Genomic DNA, 16466 nt, shown 5'->3' with positions numbered 1-16466 from the left:
GCTGATGACAGTAGTGGTCATATACAAGATGAAAACATGTCCTCTGGAGGAAGCAGCAGTGCTGAGGACAGTAGTGGTCATATACAAGATGAAAACATGTCCTCCTCTGGAGGAAGCAGCAGTGCTGAGGACAGTAGTGGTCATATACAAGATGAAAACATGTCCTCCTCTGGAGGAAGCAGCAGTGCTGAGGACAGTAGTGGTCATATACAAGATGAAAACATGTCCTCCTCTGGAGGAAGCAGCAGTGCTGAGGACAGTAGTGGTCATATACAAGATGAAAACATGTCCTCTGGAGGAAGCAGCAGTGCTGATGACAGTAGTGGTCATATACAAGATGAAAACATGTCCTCCTCTGGAGGAAGCAGCAGTGCTGAGGACAGTAGTGGTCATATACAAGATGAAAACATGTCCTCCTCTGGAGGAAGCAGCAGTGCTGAGGACAGTAGTGGTCATATACAAGATGAAAACATGTCCTCCTCTGGAGGAAGCAGCAGTGCTGAGGACAGTAGTGGTCATATACAAGATGAAAACATGTCCTCCTCTGGAGGAAGCAGCAGTGCTGATGACAGTAGTGGTCATATACAAGATGAAAACATGTCCTCCTCTGGAGGAAGCAGCAGTGCTGAGGACAGTAGTGGTCATATACAAGATGAAAACATGTCCTCCTCTGGAGGAAGCAGCAGTGCTGAGGACAGTAGTGGTCATATACAAGATGAAAACATGTCCTCCTCTGGAGGAAGCAGCAGTGCTGAGGACAGTAGTGGTCATACACAAGATGAAAACATGTCCTCCTCTGGAGGAAGCAGCAGTGCTGAGGACAGTAGTGGTCATATACAAGATGAAAACATGTCCTCCTCTGGAGGAAGCAGCAGTGCTGAGGACAGTAGTGGTCATATACAAGATGAAAACATGTCCTCCTCTGGAGGAAGCAGCAGTGCTGAGGACAGTAGTGGTCATATACAGATGAAAACATGTCCTCCTCTGGAGGAAGCAGCAGTGCTGATGACAGTAGTGGTCATATACAGATGAAAACATGTCCTCCTCTGGAGGAAGCAGCAGTGCTGAGGACAGTAGTGGTCATATACAAGATGAAAACATGTCCTCATCTGGAGGAAGCAGCAGTGCTGATGACAGTAGTGGTCATATACAAGATGAAAACATGTCCTCATCTGGAGGAAGCAGCAGTGCTGATGACAGTAGTGGTCATATACAGATGAAAACATGTCCTCCTCTGGAGGAAGCAGCAGTGCTGATGACAGTAGTGGTCATATACAAGATGAAAACATGTCCTCCTCTGGAGGAAGCAGCAGTGCTGAGGACAGTAGTGGTCATATACAAGATGAAAACATGTCCTCCTCTGGAGGAAGCAGCAGTGCTGAGGACAGTAGTGGTCATATACAGATGAAAACATGTCCTCCTCTGGAGGAAGCAGCAGTGCTGATGACAGTAGTGGTCATATACAGATGAAAACATGTCCTCCTCTGGAGGAAGCAGCAGTGCTGAGGACAGTAGTGGTCATATACAAGATGAAAACATGTCCTCCTCTGGAGGAAGCAGCAGTGCTGATGACAGTAGTGGTCATATACAAGATGAAAACATGTCCTCTGGAGGAAGCAGCAGTGCTGAGGACAGTAGTGGTCATATACAAGATGAAAACATGTCCTCATCTGGAGGAAGCAGCAGTGCTGATGACAGTAGTGGTCATATACAAGATGAAAACATGTCCTCCTCTGGAGGAAGCAGCAGTGCTGAGGACAGTAGTGGTCATATACAAGATGAAAACATGTCCTCCTCTGGAGGAAGCAGCAGTGATGATGACAGTAGTGGTCATATACAAGAGGAAAACATGTCCTCTGGAGGAAGCAGCAGTGCTGATGACAGTAGTGGTCATATACAAGATGAAAACATGTCCTCCTCTGGAGGAAGCAGCAGTGCTGATGACAGTAGTGGTCATATACAGATGAAAACATGTCCTCCTCTGGAGGAAGCAGCAGTGCTGAGGACAGTAGTGGTCATATACAAGATGAAAACATGTCCTCCTCTGGAGGAAGCAGCAGTGCTGATGACAGTAGTGGTCATATACAAGATGAAAACATGTCCTCCTCTGGAGGAAGCAGCAGTGCTGATGACAGTAGTGGTCATATACAAGATGAAAACATGTCCTCCTCTGGAGGAAGCAGCAGTGCTGATGACAGTAGTGGTCATATACAAGATGAAAACATGTCCTCCTCTGGAGGAAGCAGCAGTGCTGAGGACAGTAGTGGTCATATACAAGATGAAAACATGTCCTCCTCTGGAGGAAGCAGCAGTGCTGAGGACAGTAGTGGTCATATACAAGATGAAAACATGTCCACCTCTGGAGGAAGCAGCAGTGCTGAGGACAGTAGTGGTCATATACAAGATGAAAACATGTCCTCCTCTGGAGGAAGCAGCAGTGCTGATGACAGTAGTGGTCATATACAAGATGAAAACATGTCCTCCTCTGGAGGAAGCAGCAGTGCTGATGACAGTAGTGGTCATATACAAGATGAAAACATGTCCTCCTCTGGAGGAAGCAGCAGTGCTGAGGACAGTAGTGGTCATATACAAGATGAAAACATGTCCTCCTCTGGAGGAAGCAGCAGTGCTGAGGACAGTAGTGGTCATATACAAGATGAAAACATGTCCTCCTCTGGAGGAAGCAGCAGTGCTGATGACAGTAGTGGTCATATACAAGATGAAAACATGTCCTCTGGAGGAAGCAGCAGTGCTGATGACAGTAGTGGTCATATACAAGATGAAAACATGTTCTCCTCTGGAGGAAGCAGCAGTGCTGAGGACAGTAGTGGTCATATACAAGATGAAAACATGTCCTCCTCTGGAGGAAGCAGCAGTGCTGAGGACAGTAGTGGTCATATACAAGATGAAAACATGTCCTCCTCTGGAGGAAGCAGCAGTGCTGAGGACAGTAGTGGTCATATACAAGATGAAAACATGTCCTCTGGAGGAAGCAGCAGTGCTGATGACAGTAGTGGTCATATACAAGATGAAAACATGTCCTCCTCTGGAGGAAGCAGCAGTGCTGATGACAGTAGTGGTCATATACAAGATGAAAACATGTCCTCCTCTGGATGAAGCAGCAGTGCTGAGGACAGTAGTGGTCATATACAAGATGAAAACATGTCCTCCTCTGGAGGAAGCAGCAGTGCTGAGGACAGTAGTGGTCATATACAAGATGAAAACATGTCCTCCTCTGGATGAAGCAGCAGTGCTGAGGACAGTAGTGGTCATATACAAGATGAAAACATGTCCTCATCTGGAGGAAGCAGCAGTGCTGAGGACAGTAGTGGTCATATACAAGATGAAAACATGTCCTCATCTGGAGGAAGCAGCAGTGCTGAGGACAGTAGTGGTCATATACAAGATGAAAACATGTCCTCTGGAGGAAGCAGCAGTGCTGATGACAGTAGTGGTCATATACAAGATGAAAACATGTCCTCTGGAGGAAGCAGCAGTGCTGATGACAGTAGTGGTCATATACAAGATGAAAACATGTCCTCCTCTGGAGGAAGCAGCAGTGCTGATGACAGTAGTGGTCATATACAAGATGAAAACATGTCCTCCTCTGGAGGAAGCAGCAGTGCTGATGACAGTAGTGGTCATATACAAGATGAAAACATGTCCTCCTCTGGAGGAAGCAGCAGTGCTGATGACAGTAGTGGTCATATACAAGATGAAAACATGTCCTCTGGAGGAAGCAGCAGTGCTGATGACAGTAGTGGTCATATACAAGATGAAAACATGTCCTCCTCTGGAGGAAGCAGCAGTGCTGATGACAGTAGTGGTCATATACAAGATGAAAACATGTCCTCCTCTGGAGGAAGCAGCAGTGCTGATGACAGTAGTGGTCATATACAAGATGAAAACATGTCCTCCTCTGGAGGAAGCAGCAGTGCTGATGACAGTAGTGGTCATATACAAGATGAAAACATGTCCTCCTCTGGAGGAAGCAGCAGTGCTGATGACAGTAGTGGTCATATACAAGATGAAAACATGTCCTCCTCTGGAGGAAGCAGCAGTGCTGAGGACAGTAGTGGTCATATACAAGATGAAAACATGTCCTCCTCTGGAGGAAGCAGCAGTGCTGATGACAGTAGTGGTCATATACAAGATGAAAACATGTCCTCCTCTGGAGGAAGCAGCAGTGCTGATGACAGTAGTGGTCATATACAAGATGAAAACATGTCCTCCTCTGGAGGAAGCAGCAGTGCTGATGACAGTAGTGGTCATATACAAGATGAAAACATGTCCTCCTCTGGAGGAAGCAGCAGTGCTGAGGACAGTAGTGGTCATACACAAGATGAAAACATGTCCTCATCTGGAGGAAGCAGCAGTGCTGATGACAGTAGTGGTCATATACAAGATGAAAACATGTCCTCTGGAGGAAGCAGCAGTGCTGATGACAGTAGTGGTCATATACAAGATGAAAACATGTCCTCCTCTGGAGGAAGCAGCAGTGCTGATGACAGTAGTGGTCATATACAAGATGAAAACATGTCCTCTGGAGGAAGCAGCAGTGCTGATGACAGTAGTGGTCATATACAAGATGAAAACATGTCCTCCTCTGGAGGAAGCAGCAGTGCTGATGACAGTAGTGGTCATATACAAGATGAAAACATGTCCTCCTCTGGAGGAAGCAGCAGTGCTGATGACAGTAGTGGTCATATACAAGATGAAAACATGTCCTCTGGAGGAAGCAGCAGTGCTGATGACAGTAGTGGTCATATACAAGATGAAAACATGTCCTCTGGAGGAAGCAGCAGTGCTGAGGACAGTAGTGGTCATATACAAGATGAAAACATGTCCTCCTCTGGAGGAAGCAGCAGTGCTGATGACAGTAGTGGTCATATACAAGATGAAAACATGTCCTCTGGAGGAAGCAGCAGTGCTGAGGACAGTAGTGGTCATATACAAGATGAAAACATGTCCTCTGGAGGAAGCAGCAGTGCTGATGACAGTAGTGGTCATATACAAGATGAAAACATGTCCTCTGGAGGAAGCAGCAGTGCTGAGGACAGTAGTGGTCATATACAAGATGAAAACATGTCCTCTGGAGGAAGCAGCAGTGCTGAGGACAGTAGTGGTCATATTCAAGATGAAAACATGTCCTCCTCTGGAGGAAGCAGCAGTGCTGATGACAGTAGTGGTCATATACAAGATGAAAACATGTCCTCCTCTGGAGGAAGCAGCAGTGCTGAGGACAGTAGTGGTCATATTCAAGATGAAAACATGTCCTCCTCTGGAGGAAGCAGCAGTGCTGAGGACAGTAGTGGTCATATACAAGATGAAAACATGTCCTCCTCTGGAGGAAGCAGCAGTGCTGAGGACAGTAGTGGTCATATTCAAGATGAAAACATGTCCTCCTCTGGAGGAAGCAGCAGTGCTGATGACAGTAGTGGTCATATACAAGATGAAAACATGTCCTCCTCTGGAGGAAGCAGCAGTGCTGATGACAGTAGTGGTCATATACAAGATGAAAACATGTCCTCCTCTGGAGGAAGCAGCAGTGCTGATGACAGTAGTGGTCATATACAAGATGAAAACATGTTCTCCTCTGGAGGAAGCAGCAGTGCTGATGACAGTAGTGGTCATATACAAGATGAAAACATGTCCTCCTCTGGAGGAAGCAGCAGTGCTGATGACAGTAGTGGTCATATACAAGATGAAAACATGTCCTCCTCTGGAGGAAGCAGCAGTGCTGAGGACAGTAGTGGTCATATACAAGATGAAAACATGTCCTCCTCTGGAGGAAGCAGCAGTGCTGATGACAGTAGTGGTCATATACAAGATGAAAACATGTCCTCCTCTGGAGGAAGCAGCAGTGCTGAGGACAGTAATGGTCATATACAAGATGAAAACATGTCCTCATCTGGAGGAAGCAGCAGTGCTGATGACAGTAGTGGTCATATACAAGATGAAAACATGTCCTCTGGATGAAGCAGCAGTGCTGAGGACAGTAGTGGTCATATACAAGATGAAAACATGTCCACCTCTGGAGGAAGCAGCAGTGCTAGCCAGTAAGACAGGAGAGACACTTTGGGAAATGGTGAAGGAGAGCATAGCTGGGAAGGGGTTGCTTCTCACAGCAGCAACAGGAGGAACCATGTATGTCATCATAAACCTAATAATGAGGAGATAGATGGTTGGAAAATACTAACATTTCCCTCATATGAGAGGGTTAAATCAAATGAAGGACATCTGGTTGACTTTCTTTTTGAATATGAAGAGTATTAAGAGCATTCTCTCTAGTTTTAGTGAATGGGTTTTGTTGGGTTTTATACAATACAATACAATACAATTTAAAAAGCAAGACATATTGTATCATTCCATAATGGACCAATACTGGTGGATTTGAACACGTTTTAGTTTTGGGGGGGGATTTTGTGAATCTGTTTAAAGAATATAAATGTAATCTTAGAAATCAAAAACTGATAAAGAAGCAGAGTGATTATTGTTGGTGGCTGTTGTGTGATTTTCACCTGCACTGTTGTTAAAAGCAAAGCATATGAAAAGCAAAGCATCCGCTACAAGACCATGGTGCTTGCCTACGGAGCTGTGAGGGGAACGGCACCTCCGTACCTTCAGGCTCTGATCAGGCCCTACACCCAAACAAGGGCACTGCGTTCATCCACCTCTGGCCTGCTCGCCTCCCTACCTCTGAGGAAGTACAGTTCCCGCTCAGCCCAGTCAAAACTGTTCGCTGCTCTGGCACCCCAATGGTGGAACAAACTCCCTCACGACGCCAGGTCAGCGGAGTCAATCACCACCTTCCGGAGACACCTGAAACCCCACCTCTTTAAGGAATACCTAGGATAGGATAAAGTAATCCTTCTAACCCCCCCCCCCCCCTTAAAAGAGTTAGATGCACTATTGTAAAGTGGTTGTTCCACTGGATATCATAAGGTGAATGCACCAATTTGTAAGTCGCTCTGGATAAGAGCGTCTGCTAAATGACTTAAATGTAAATGTAAATATGAGATTATACTGGTGATATGCATGTAGTTTGTTATAGATGATTATACTGTTACTCTGTGTTAGAAGGCTGATACTACAATACCAGGGTCAGTCAGTCATGTATCAATGTAGGAAGTTTTACGAGTTCTGAGAGAAACTCAAAGTATTATTTCATTGTTTGTGATATACAGTACATCTTTTATTTATTTATTTATTTTATTTCACCTTTATTTAACCAGGTAGGCAAATTGAGAACACGTTCTCATTTACAATTGCGACCTGGCCAAGATAAAGCAAGCAGTTCGACACATACAACAACACGTAGTTACACATGGAGTAAAACAAACATACAGTCAATAATACAGTGGAAAATAAGTCTATATACAATGTGAGCAAGTGAGGTGAGATAAGGGAGGTGAAGGCAAACAAAATATATAAAATATATATATAAATAAAAATATAAAAAAGGCCATGGTGGCGAAGTAAATACAATATAGCAAGTAAAAAAACACTGGAATGGTTGGTTTGCAGTGGAAGAAAGTGTAAAGTAGAGATAGAAATAATGGGGTGCAAAGGAGCAAAATAAATAAATAAATACAGTAGGTAAAGAGGTAGTTGTTTGGGCTAAATTATAGATGGGCTATGTACAGGTGCAGTAATCTATGAGCTGCTCTGACAGCTGGTGCTTAAAGCTAGTGAGGGAGATAAGTGTTTCCAGTTTCAGAGATTTTTGTAGTTCGTTCCAGTCATTGGCAGCAGAGAACTGGAAGGAGAGGCGGCCAAAGGAAGAATTGGTTTTGGGGGTGACCAGAGAGATATACCTGCTGGAGCGCGTGCTACAGGTAGGTGCTGCTATGGTGACCAGCGAGCTGAGATAAGGGGGGACTTTACCTAGCAGGGTCTTGTAGATGACCTTTAGCCAGTGGGTTTGGCGACGAGTATGAAGCGAGGGCCAGCCAACGAGAGTGTACAGGTCGCAGTGGTGGGTAGTATATGGGGCTTTGGTGACAAAATGTATGGCACTGTGATAGACTGCATGTGATAGACTGCATCCAATTTATTGAGTACATAATTAAAACATCTGAAGCACATAAACACTGAAACACACTTCCATCTCCAAACAGGACTGAAATATGAATGTACACTATAGTTAACCACCCCTGGTTCCGTATACTGTATGTTTTATTTTACCTTTATTTAACTAGGCAAGTCAGTTAAGAACACATTCTTATTTTTAATGACAGCCTAGGAACAGTGGGTTAACTGCCTTGTTCAGTGGGAGAACAGCAGTTTTTTACCTTGTCATCTCAGGGATTTGATCTTGCAACCTTTCTTGCAATCTTTGAAAACTTTCAGTTACTAGTCCAATGCTCTACCCACTAGGCTACATGCCTATGTCTTCGTATAACCAATGGCTTGAACGTTTCAGTGTTGCCTTGTGGTGCAATCTGACAGTGGTAAACAAAACTGAGGCTATTTGATGCTTTTAAAATATAGATTTTTTTGCGTTTCCCCCCTTTCCTTTATCAAACACTAACAAATGTTAAAATAACTTCTTCTGGCTGCGTCCCGACACCGGTACAAGTATGACAACATCCAGCTCAAGTGCAGGGCGCGAAATTCAAAAGATATATTTTTTAAAATATTTAACTTTCACACATTAACAAGTCCAATGCAGCATATGAAAGGTACACCTCTTGTGAATCAAGTCAACACGTCCGATTTTTAAAATGTTTTACAGGGAAGACACAATATGTAAATCTATTAGCTAACCACGTTAGCAAAAGACACCACTATTCTTACTCCGTCAGTTATTTACTCCATCAGTAGCTATCACAAATTCGACCAAATAAAGATATAAATAGCCACTAACCAAGAAAGCACTTCATCAGATGACATTCTGATAACATATTTATTGTATAGCATATGTTTTGTTCGAAAAATTTGCATATTCCAGGTATAAATCATAGTTTACATTTCAGCTACAATCAGAAATTGCACCGAAAGCAGCCATAATATTTACAGACACCAACGTCAAATACCTAATTACTCATCATAAAACATTTCTGAAAAATACATAGTGTACAGCAATTGAAAGACAGGCATCTTGTGATTCCAGACAATTTTTCCGATTTATTAAATGTTTTACAGCGAAAACAAAATGTAGCGCTATATTAGCGTAGCCACAATAGCCAGAAACACTTGGGCGCCGACGACCAGTTCACATGCACGACAGATATTAGAAATAGCATCATAAAATGTTTCTTACTTTTGGTGATCTTCCGTCAGAATGTTGAACAAGGTGTCCTTTGTCCAGAATAGTCGTTGTTTGGATTCAGAATGGCAACTTTCTCTCTTCATTTAGCAAGCGCGCTAGCCGGGTTGCACGGATCTCTCCATGTAAACAAACGGAAGAGAACGGAACACGGCAAAACTCCCGAAAAAAAATTAAATAATCTGATTAACTTCTTCGGGCTGCAATCCCGACGTCGGTACACTTATGACAACAGCCAGCTCAAGTGCAGCTCAAGTGCAGGGCGCGAAATTCAAAATATATTTTTTTTTAATATTTAACTTTCACACATTAATAAGTCCAATACAGCATTTGAAAGATAAACATCTTGTGAATCCAGCTAACGTGTCCGATTTTTAAAATGTTTTACAGCAAAAACACCACGTATATATTTATGTTAGTTCACCACCAAATACAAAAGAGGACAGACATTTTTCACAGCACAGGTAGCATGCACAAAGCCAACCTAACTAACCAAGATCCAACCAAACAAACCTAGAAACAACTTCCTCAGATGACAGTCCTATAACATGTTACACAATAAATCTATGTTTTGTTCGAAAAATGTGCATATTTGAGCTATAAATCAGTTTTATATTGATGCTACCATCATAGCTGCAGTCAGAAATAGCACGGGAGTAGCCAGAGTAAATACAGACACCAACGTCAACTACCTAATTACTCATCATAAAACATTTCAGAAAAATATATGGTGTATAGCAAAATGAAAGACAAAGATCTTGTGAATACAGACAATATTTCCGATTTTTTAAGTGTTTTACAGCGAAAACACAATATATTGTTATATTAGCTTACTGCAATAGCTAACACACAACAGCATTGATTCCAAGTAATCGGTAGCGATAGCACAGTTCGACAGATATATGAAATAGCATCCCAAATTGGGTCCTTATCTTTGTTGATCTTCCATCAGAATGTTGTAAAGGGGTCCGTTGTCCAGAACCGTCTTTGTTTGGATCCAGAACGAACTATTTCCCTCTTGAATTAGCAAGCACACTGGCCGTGCGGCGCTAACCTCTCCTTCTTGAAAAAATTCTTCCAACGCATCACGTCTAAAGTCCCGAATAAATTTCAATAATATAATTAAACTATATTGAAAAAACATACTTTAGGATGATATTGTGACATGTATCAAATAAAATTGAAGCCGGAGATCATATTCACCTATAACGACGGTTTTCCAGGAGGCAATTCCAGGTGCAACTTCGCGCCTTCGAAAAAAAAGATAATGACGCACCTCTCACTCCAAGAGGCTGTATTCAATCCCAAAATGAGATAATCAAGTACTTTCTGCTCTCACTTCCGCATGACACCCAAGGGAAGGTGTATGACGTGTTTCTATAGTCCCAAGTGACATGCCCTTTTATAGACAAGCTCTTGAAAAAAGACCTGGCTTTTGGAAATCTCACTTCCGGATAGGAAATGGGCTGCAGAAAGAGGTCTGGTTCACTTAGAGAAATAATTCAAACGGTTTAAGAAACTAGAGAGTGTTTTCTATCCAATTCTATCACATTTTATCTGGCTACTCAATACGCCCCCTGCAGCCCGAACAGGTTAAACTATATTGAAAAAACATACTTTACGATGATATGGTGACATGTATCAAATAAAATCAAAGCCGGAAATAATAGTCGCCTATAACGTCAGCAAAACAACAGGCAATCCCACTGTCCAAATCGCGTTCTTCAGAGTACCGGAACTGGGGTACACGTCATTCCAAGAGGATGTATTCCATCCCAGATCGAGATAATCACCTCATTTCTCTCTCACAGCCTTCTTGACACCCAGAGGAAGGTGTATGAAGTGTATGTAGATTCTTACATGTCATGCCCATGTATAGGCAGAAGGAGGAAGAGAGCATCGATTTCAGACTTTGAACTTCCGGCTCAGGAAAAGTGCTGCAGAATGAGTTCTGTTTCACTCAGAGAAATAATTCAAACGGTTTTAGAAACTAGAGAGGGTTTTCTATCCAATAGTAATAATAATATGCATATTCTACGAGCAAGAATTGAGTACGAGGCCGTTTGAAATGGACACATATTATCAGGCTACTCAATACTGCCCCTTGCAGCCATAACAGGATAAAAAAGAATCACAGGTCGATCCCTCTGAAGACTGATTTTACATGGTGCATGTTTGAATAGATGGCAAACTGGTTGAACTAATGTTTTTCCTTCTTGTTTGAAGGTTCTGTCAACCGTAAATGTTATAATATAACCAAAACTATTTAATGTACGGCACCATTATTGAGTAGTCGTTAAATAAAGACAGTGTAACTGCCACAAAGAATAGGCAGTTCATCATTAATTTAATGCATTCAAGTAGCTTGTTATGTAATATATATATATATATATATTTTTACCACAGACAAAACACTTGTGAAATGATTATTGTATGTAAGGGACTGCATACCAAACTAAAATGCCTTGTAACATTACATGTGGTATTTAAAGCATTTTCAGTCACAGAATAAGTAGGTCAGGCTACATAAGACATGTACTACAGCATGACTGTCCATCTCCTTTACAGTAGGCATAATACTACCAATACAGCTCCCATTCCCTCCTCGGGAGCAGGATGAATGATGAATGGCTAAGCATAAATAGTTCATATTCATTTCATAGTTACTTCATGGCACTGTAAATTAAAATGACACTAAAAATACCACTTGACCACTTGTTATTGTTAAATCCATCAGGTACTGTTGAACAGTAAACAATGGCTGCTATATTCATAGAAAAAATATACAGTATATATAAAACATTTATTAAACACTTTATTCAACTTTTTCACTGTTACACTTTAATAATTTCCAGTCCAGTGTCTTTCCGTGCAAACCCAACCCATAGTAAATGTCAGCTTTAAAATACACATTACTGCAATGTGAAGTCCAAACCATAGACTATAAACATTTACAGTAATTCTACGCTTCGAACACACCGACTGTGTTTTAGCGCAAAATAGTTAGCAGCCACATCTAGATATGTGTGCAACGAAAGTTCAACATTCACCATCTGCTACCATTTCTGTCAACTCGTTTACGCATACAGTTTGACGCATACATTTGATAAATCCAATTTATGCACCACACAGAACGCACTGCAACTGCCTCTGCAACGCAATGCTGCAAGGCAAACGCAACGTTCCATTGGAAATGAATGTACTTCTGGTGTACCAAAACGCAATAACAATCAATAGCCTACAATCTAATTAACAGAATAAAAAAATCACCATCAAAATCTGTCTGTTTATGCTAGAGAGATTTGTTTTTTTGCCTGGGCTGCACCATGATTTACAAGAAATCACCTGACTAGAAAGCACCAACTTTCTTACGCCCTGCGTTTTACCAGCTCAACAGGCAGGCAAAGGTAAGGACGTCTATCAAGCCATAAGACTGAAGCACAATATTTTTGCATGTTTTGATGCAACAAATGGGTGTTCTTTCCAAATGTACAAAGAAATGAAGTATGACAAAGTTTTGATCTGTGAAACGTTTTATTTTACAACATTTCAGTTTATACAACATGTTTATTGTAACGAGAGAATTAGTAGACATGTTGGACCATTCTCCAGCCCCAGGACTCACACTATTTGACACAGAGGTAAAATACCTGCTATATGCTGATGATTTGGTACTTCTATCACCATCCAAAGAAGGTCTTCAACAGAACCTTAACATTCTAGAGCAATATTGCCATATATTGATATTGCCAAAGTCATGATTTCCCCCCAAAAATACAGATGTCAGAAACACAAATATAAATTCACCCTGAACAACACCATAATTGAACACACAAGAAATTACACATACCTTGGTCAACTACTGTTGTGAGGGTGGATTGGCTATATTATTTGGCACTAATAGACTGGTTTTACGCACGGCGTTCTATACAAGCTGGAAGAGAGGGTAATGAATGTCATGAAGGTTCAGGTGGTCTATGCAGACAGTTGTATACTCAACTAAATAAACAATCGATTAGCTGATTAGTATGCTGTCGCATTGAACATTTATTTAATCATCTGCAATGTTTGAATTCCCAACTTTAATTACTGAATAAGTCATTACATTATTGTCAGCATTCTAACAATGGCAGCATTGTTATACCGTGTTTAGCTTTGTGAAATGTTAGGCTTAAAATGAGAAAATTACAACCAAATAGGTCTAACAATAAACATGTATATATTAGCTAAAGCAAAGCTAGGCCCTGGCACCACCGAAAGCCTTAGTCTAAAGCAAAGCAAAGAAAATGCCTTAAGCCAGTGTCCGAGACCTAGGGGAAGAAAACAAAACGTTATAAATCAGATACAAACATGGCATAATGCAGTGCAGGGCCGGCATTACAACTAATGATGCCTCATGATTGAGTATTGCTCTGTTCAAGTAGACTGTGATTTTGCTGTGGTCTGATAGGGGTGTCAGTGGGCTGACTGTGAACGCTCTGAGAGACTCTGGGTTGAGGTCAGTGATAAATATGGACAGGCATTTGATTTCCATAGGTTGGCATGTTTTTTTCCACGGGACCTCCTATTTGTTAAAATTGGTTTTATAGTGAAAACATGTCATTTAACTGTAAAAATGTATTACATTTTAATGTGGCATGAACACAACCAGTCATGATGTTGTTTTCATCTGATTGTCAAACAAATCACTTGAAAAAGTAGGTTACCTTCACACCTTCGTCCAAAATAATTCCATCCGAACAATGGACTGTAAACTGACAACTTTTTCAATTCGCAAGCGGCTGAATCTGGCCCACCTGAGAAAGCATCCGAGCCTCGCTGCCTGAGAAAGCATCCGAGCCTCGCTGCCTGAGAAAGCATCCGAGCCTCGCCCACCTGAGAAAGCATCCGAGCCTCGCCCACCTGAGAAAGCATCCGAGCCTCGCTGCCTGAGAAAGCATCCGAGCCTCGCTGCCTGAGAAAGCATCCGAGCCTCGCTGCCTGAGAAAGCATCCGAGCCTCGCTGCCTGAGAAAGCATCCGAGCCTCGCTGCCTGAGAAAGCATCCGAGCCTCGCTGCCTGAGAAAGCATCCGAGCCTCGCTGCCTGAGAAAGCATCCGAGCCTCGCTGCCTGAGAAAGCATCCGAGCCTCGCTGCCTGAGAAAGCATCCGAGCCTCGCTGCCTGAGAAAGCATCCGAGCCTCGCTGCCTGAGAAAGCATCCGAGCCAGCGAAACAGTGCCCCCTCTGTTTTACTGTATATAGCCAATGGATCGGATCGGATGCTGTCTGGCCTAAAAGAGTATGGCATGCCAGCATCAGATACACAGGCTATACATACTGAGACAGAGGGGCTCTGTTTTGCTTGCTCGGGTGCTTTATCGAAGTTTGAGACCCGCTAAGGGGATGGGGGGGGGGGTCTCAAATGGGGCGGCAGGTAGCCTAGTGGTCCCGGAGCTGACATGGAAACCATCTGTCGTTCTGCCCCTGAACAAGGCAGTTAACCCACTGTTCCTAGGCCGTCATTGAAAATAAGAATTTGTTCTTAACTGACTTGCCTCGTTAAATAAAATATATAATATGACCGCCAATAACTCCGACCATGAGTGCATGACAATCCAAAACGAATTTTTGCAGCCACACGTCAGGAGGTCTCTGCAAGCTTTGCATTGGCGATTTTAGCATGTACATCTTGGTGGGGTAAACTCAACCAATGTTTTTTTAGATGCATGCCAGCAAAGCCACTACACAACACTAAACATTAATTAATACATTAATTTCACTTTATCGGTGACAAATGGTGTCCACAAACTGTTAGGGCCTGTATAAAGCTGTTTCGACAGCGGCTCTTTCCTTTCAGAGTAAATCCTTACCACTGCTACACCTGGCTATCAGCAGAGCCTCGTCTGGCAGCGAAACACTTCATTCAACCTCATTTACCGCCCTTAAAAAAATCATAGCTGATATGGCTGACTTGCTTAAATAAATATGGTTTCTACTGGCTCCTTGTCGATTTGTGTAACTGTCTAAGAACCATATTCTCCTTCAATAATAACGAATGCCGACCTGAGTTGTGACTTTTAAACCATACACCAACAATATTACATGTATGTTCAGTAAATTCATCATGTTTGTTCTTATATCATTAACACAGCTCTGAGTATAAGCAAGTGCAGGCAAACGAGCTGCGACGAGGTAGAACCTATTCATTCAGCACTTTCAACATGGACAGAGAGAGATATATTAGTTCAGATACGTTCAGCAAGATGTTGAGTTAACTTTACTTTTCCTTAATTAAGTCACCATACAGAGAGAGAGATGAGGTTAGCCTACCATTTAATTATTTTATTAGTCCTATGTGGACTGAAAAGGAGGGGCAATGCAACCACGAGGATCCACTTTGCGCAAACAAAACGAATCTTGCAATATCAACCGGAATTACATGTTATATTACTGAACATTTTGTTGAAAAAAAATATTTGAACAGGAAGAGACTGTCACTGGCAAGTATAGTTACAGACACAACAACATTATATTGTATCTCCTCCTGGAGAAAAGCACATGAGGTAATTATAATATACAAAGTAAGCAAAACAAAGAAAATGTAATGGTTCATTCCAACATTGCCTTAAATGATGAATAAGACACTAATGCGACATACCTACTTAAGCAATATAACAATGGAGATGTACAAACTATGGCACAAGGGAACAATGAGCAGATAAGAGGCAAGCCATAACTTCATTTAAGACTCACGTCAACATGCCCATTTGTTCAGCACTTTTAAATAGCAACAGAATTCAGAACATGGCCGTTCTTACAGTATAACCTGTACCCTACCACAACCCCCATGGATCACTTCCTCATGTTCTCCGTCTAGAATGACCTCTTGGAGAAGAGATATTCTTGTTTTTTTTTTATTTACGGAAAGCCAGGGGCTATCTCCAACACTCAGACATAATTTACAAACGAAGCATGTGTGTTTAGTGACTCCGCCAGATCAGAGGCAGTAGGGATGACCAGGGATGTTATCTTGATAACTGTGTGAATTAGACCCTTTTCCTGTCCTGCTAAGCATTCAAAATGTAACGAGTACTTTTGGGTGTCAGGGAGAATGTATGGAGTAAAAAGTAAATTATTTTCTTTAGAAATGTAGTGAAGTAAAAGTACAAGTTATCAAAAATATAAATAGTAAAGTACGGATACCCCCCCAAAAC

Source organism: Salvelinus alpinus, chromosome 6, assembly GCF_045679555.1.
Source record: "Salvelinus alpinus chromosome 6, SLU_Salpinus.1, whole genome shotgun sequence".
In the NCBI taxonomy this organism is placed as follows: Eukaryota; Metazoa; Chordata; class Actinopteri; order Salmoniformes; family Salmonidae; genus Salvelinus; species Salvelinus alpinus.
Note: the sequence above shows the minus strand (reverse complement) of the source record.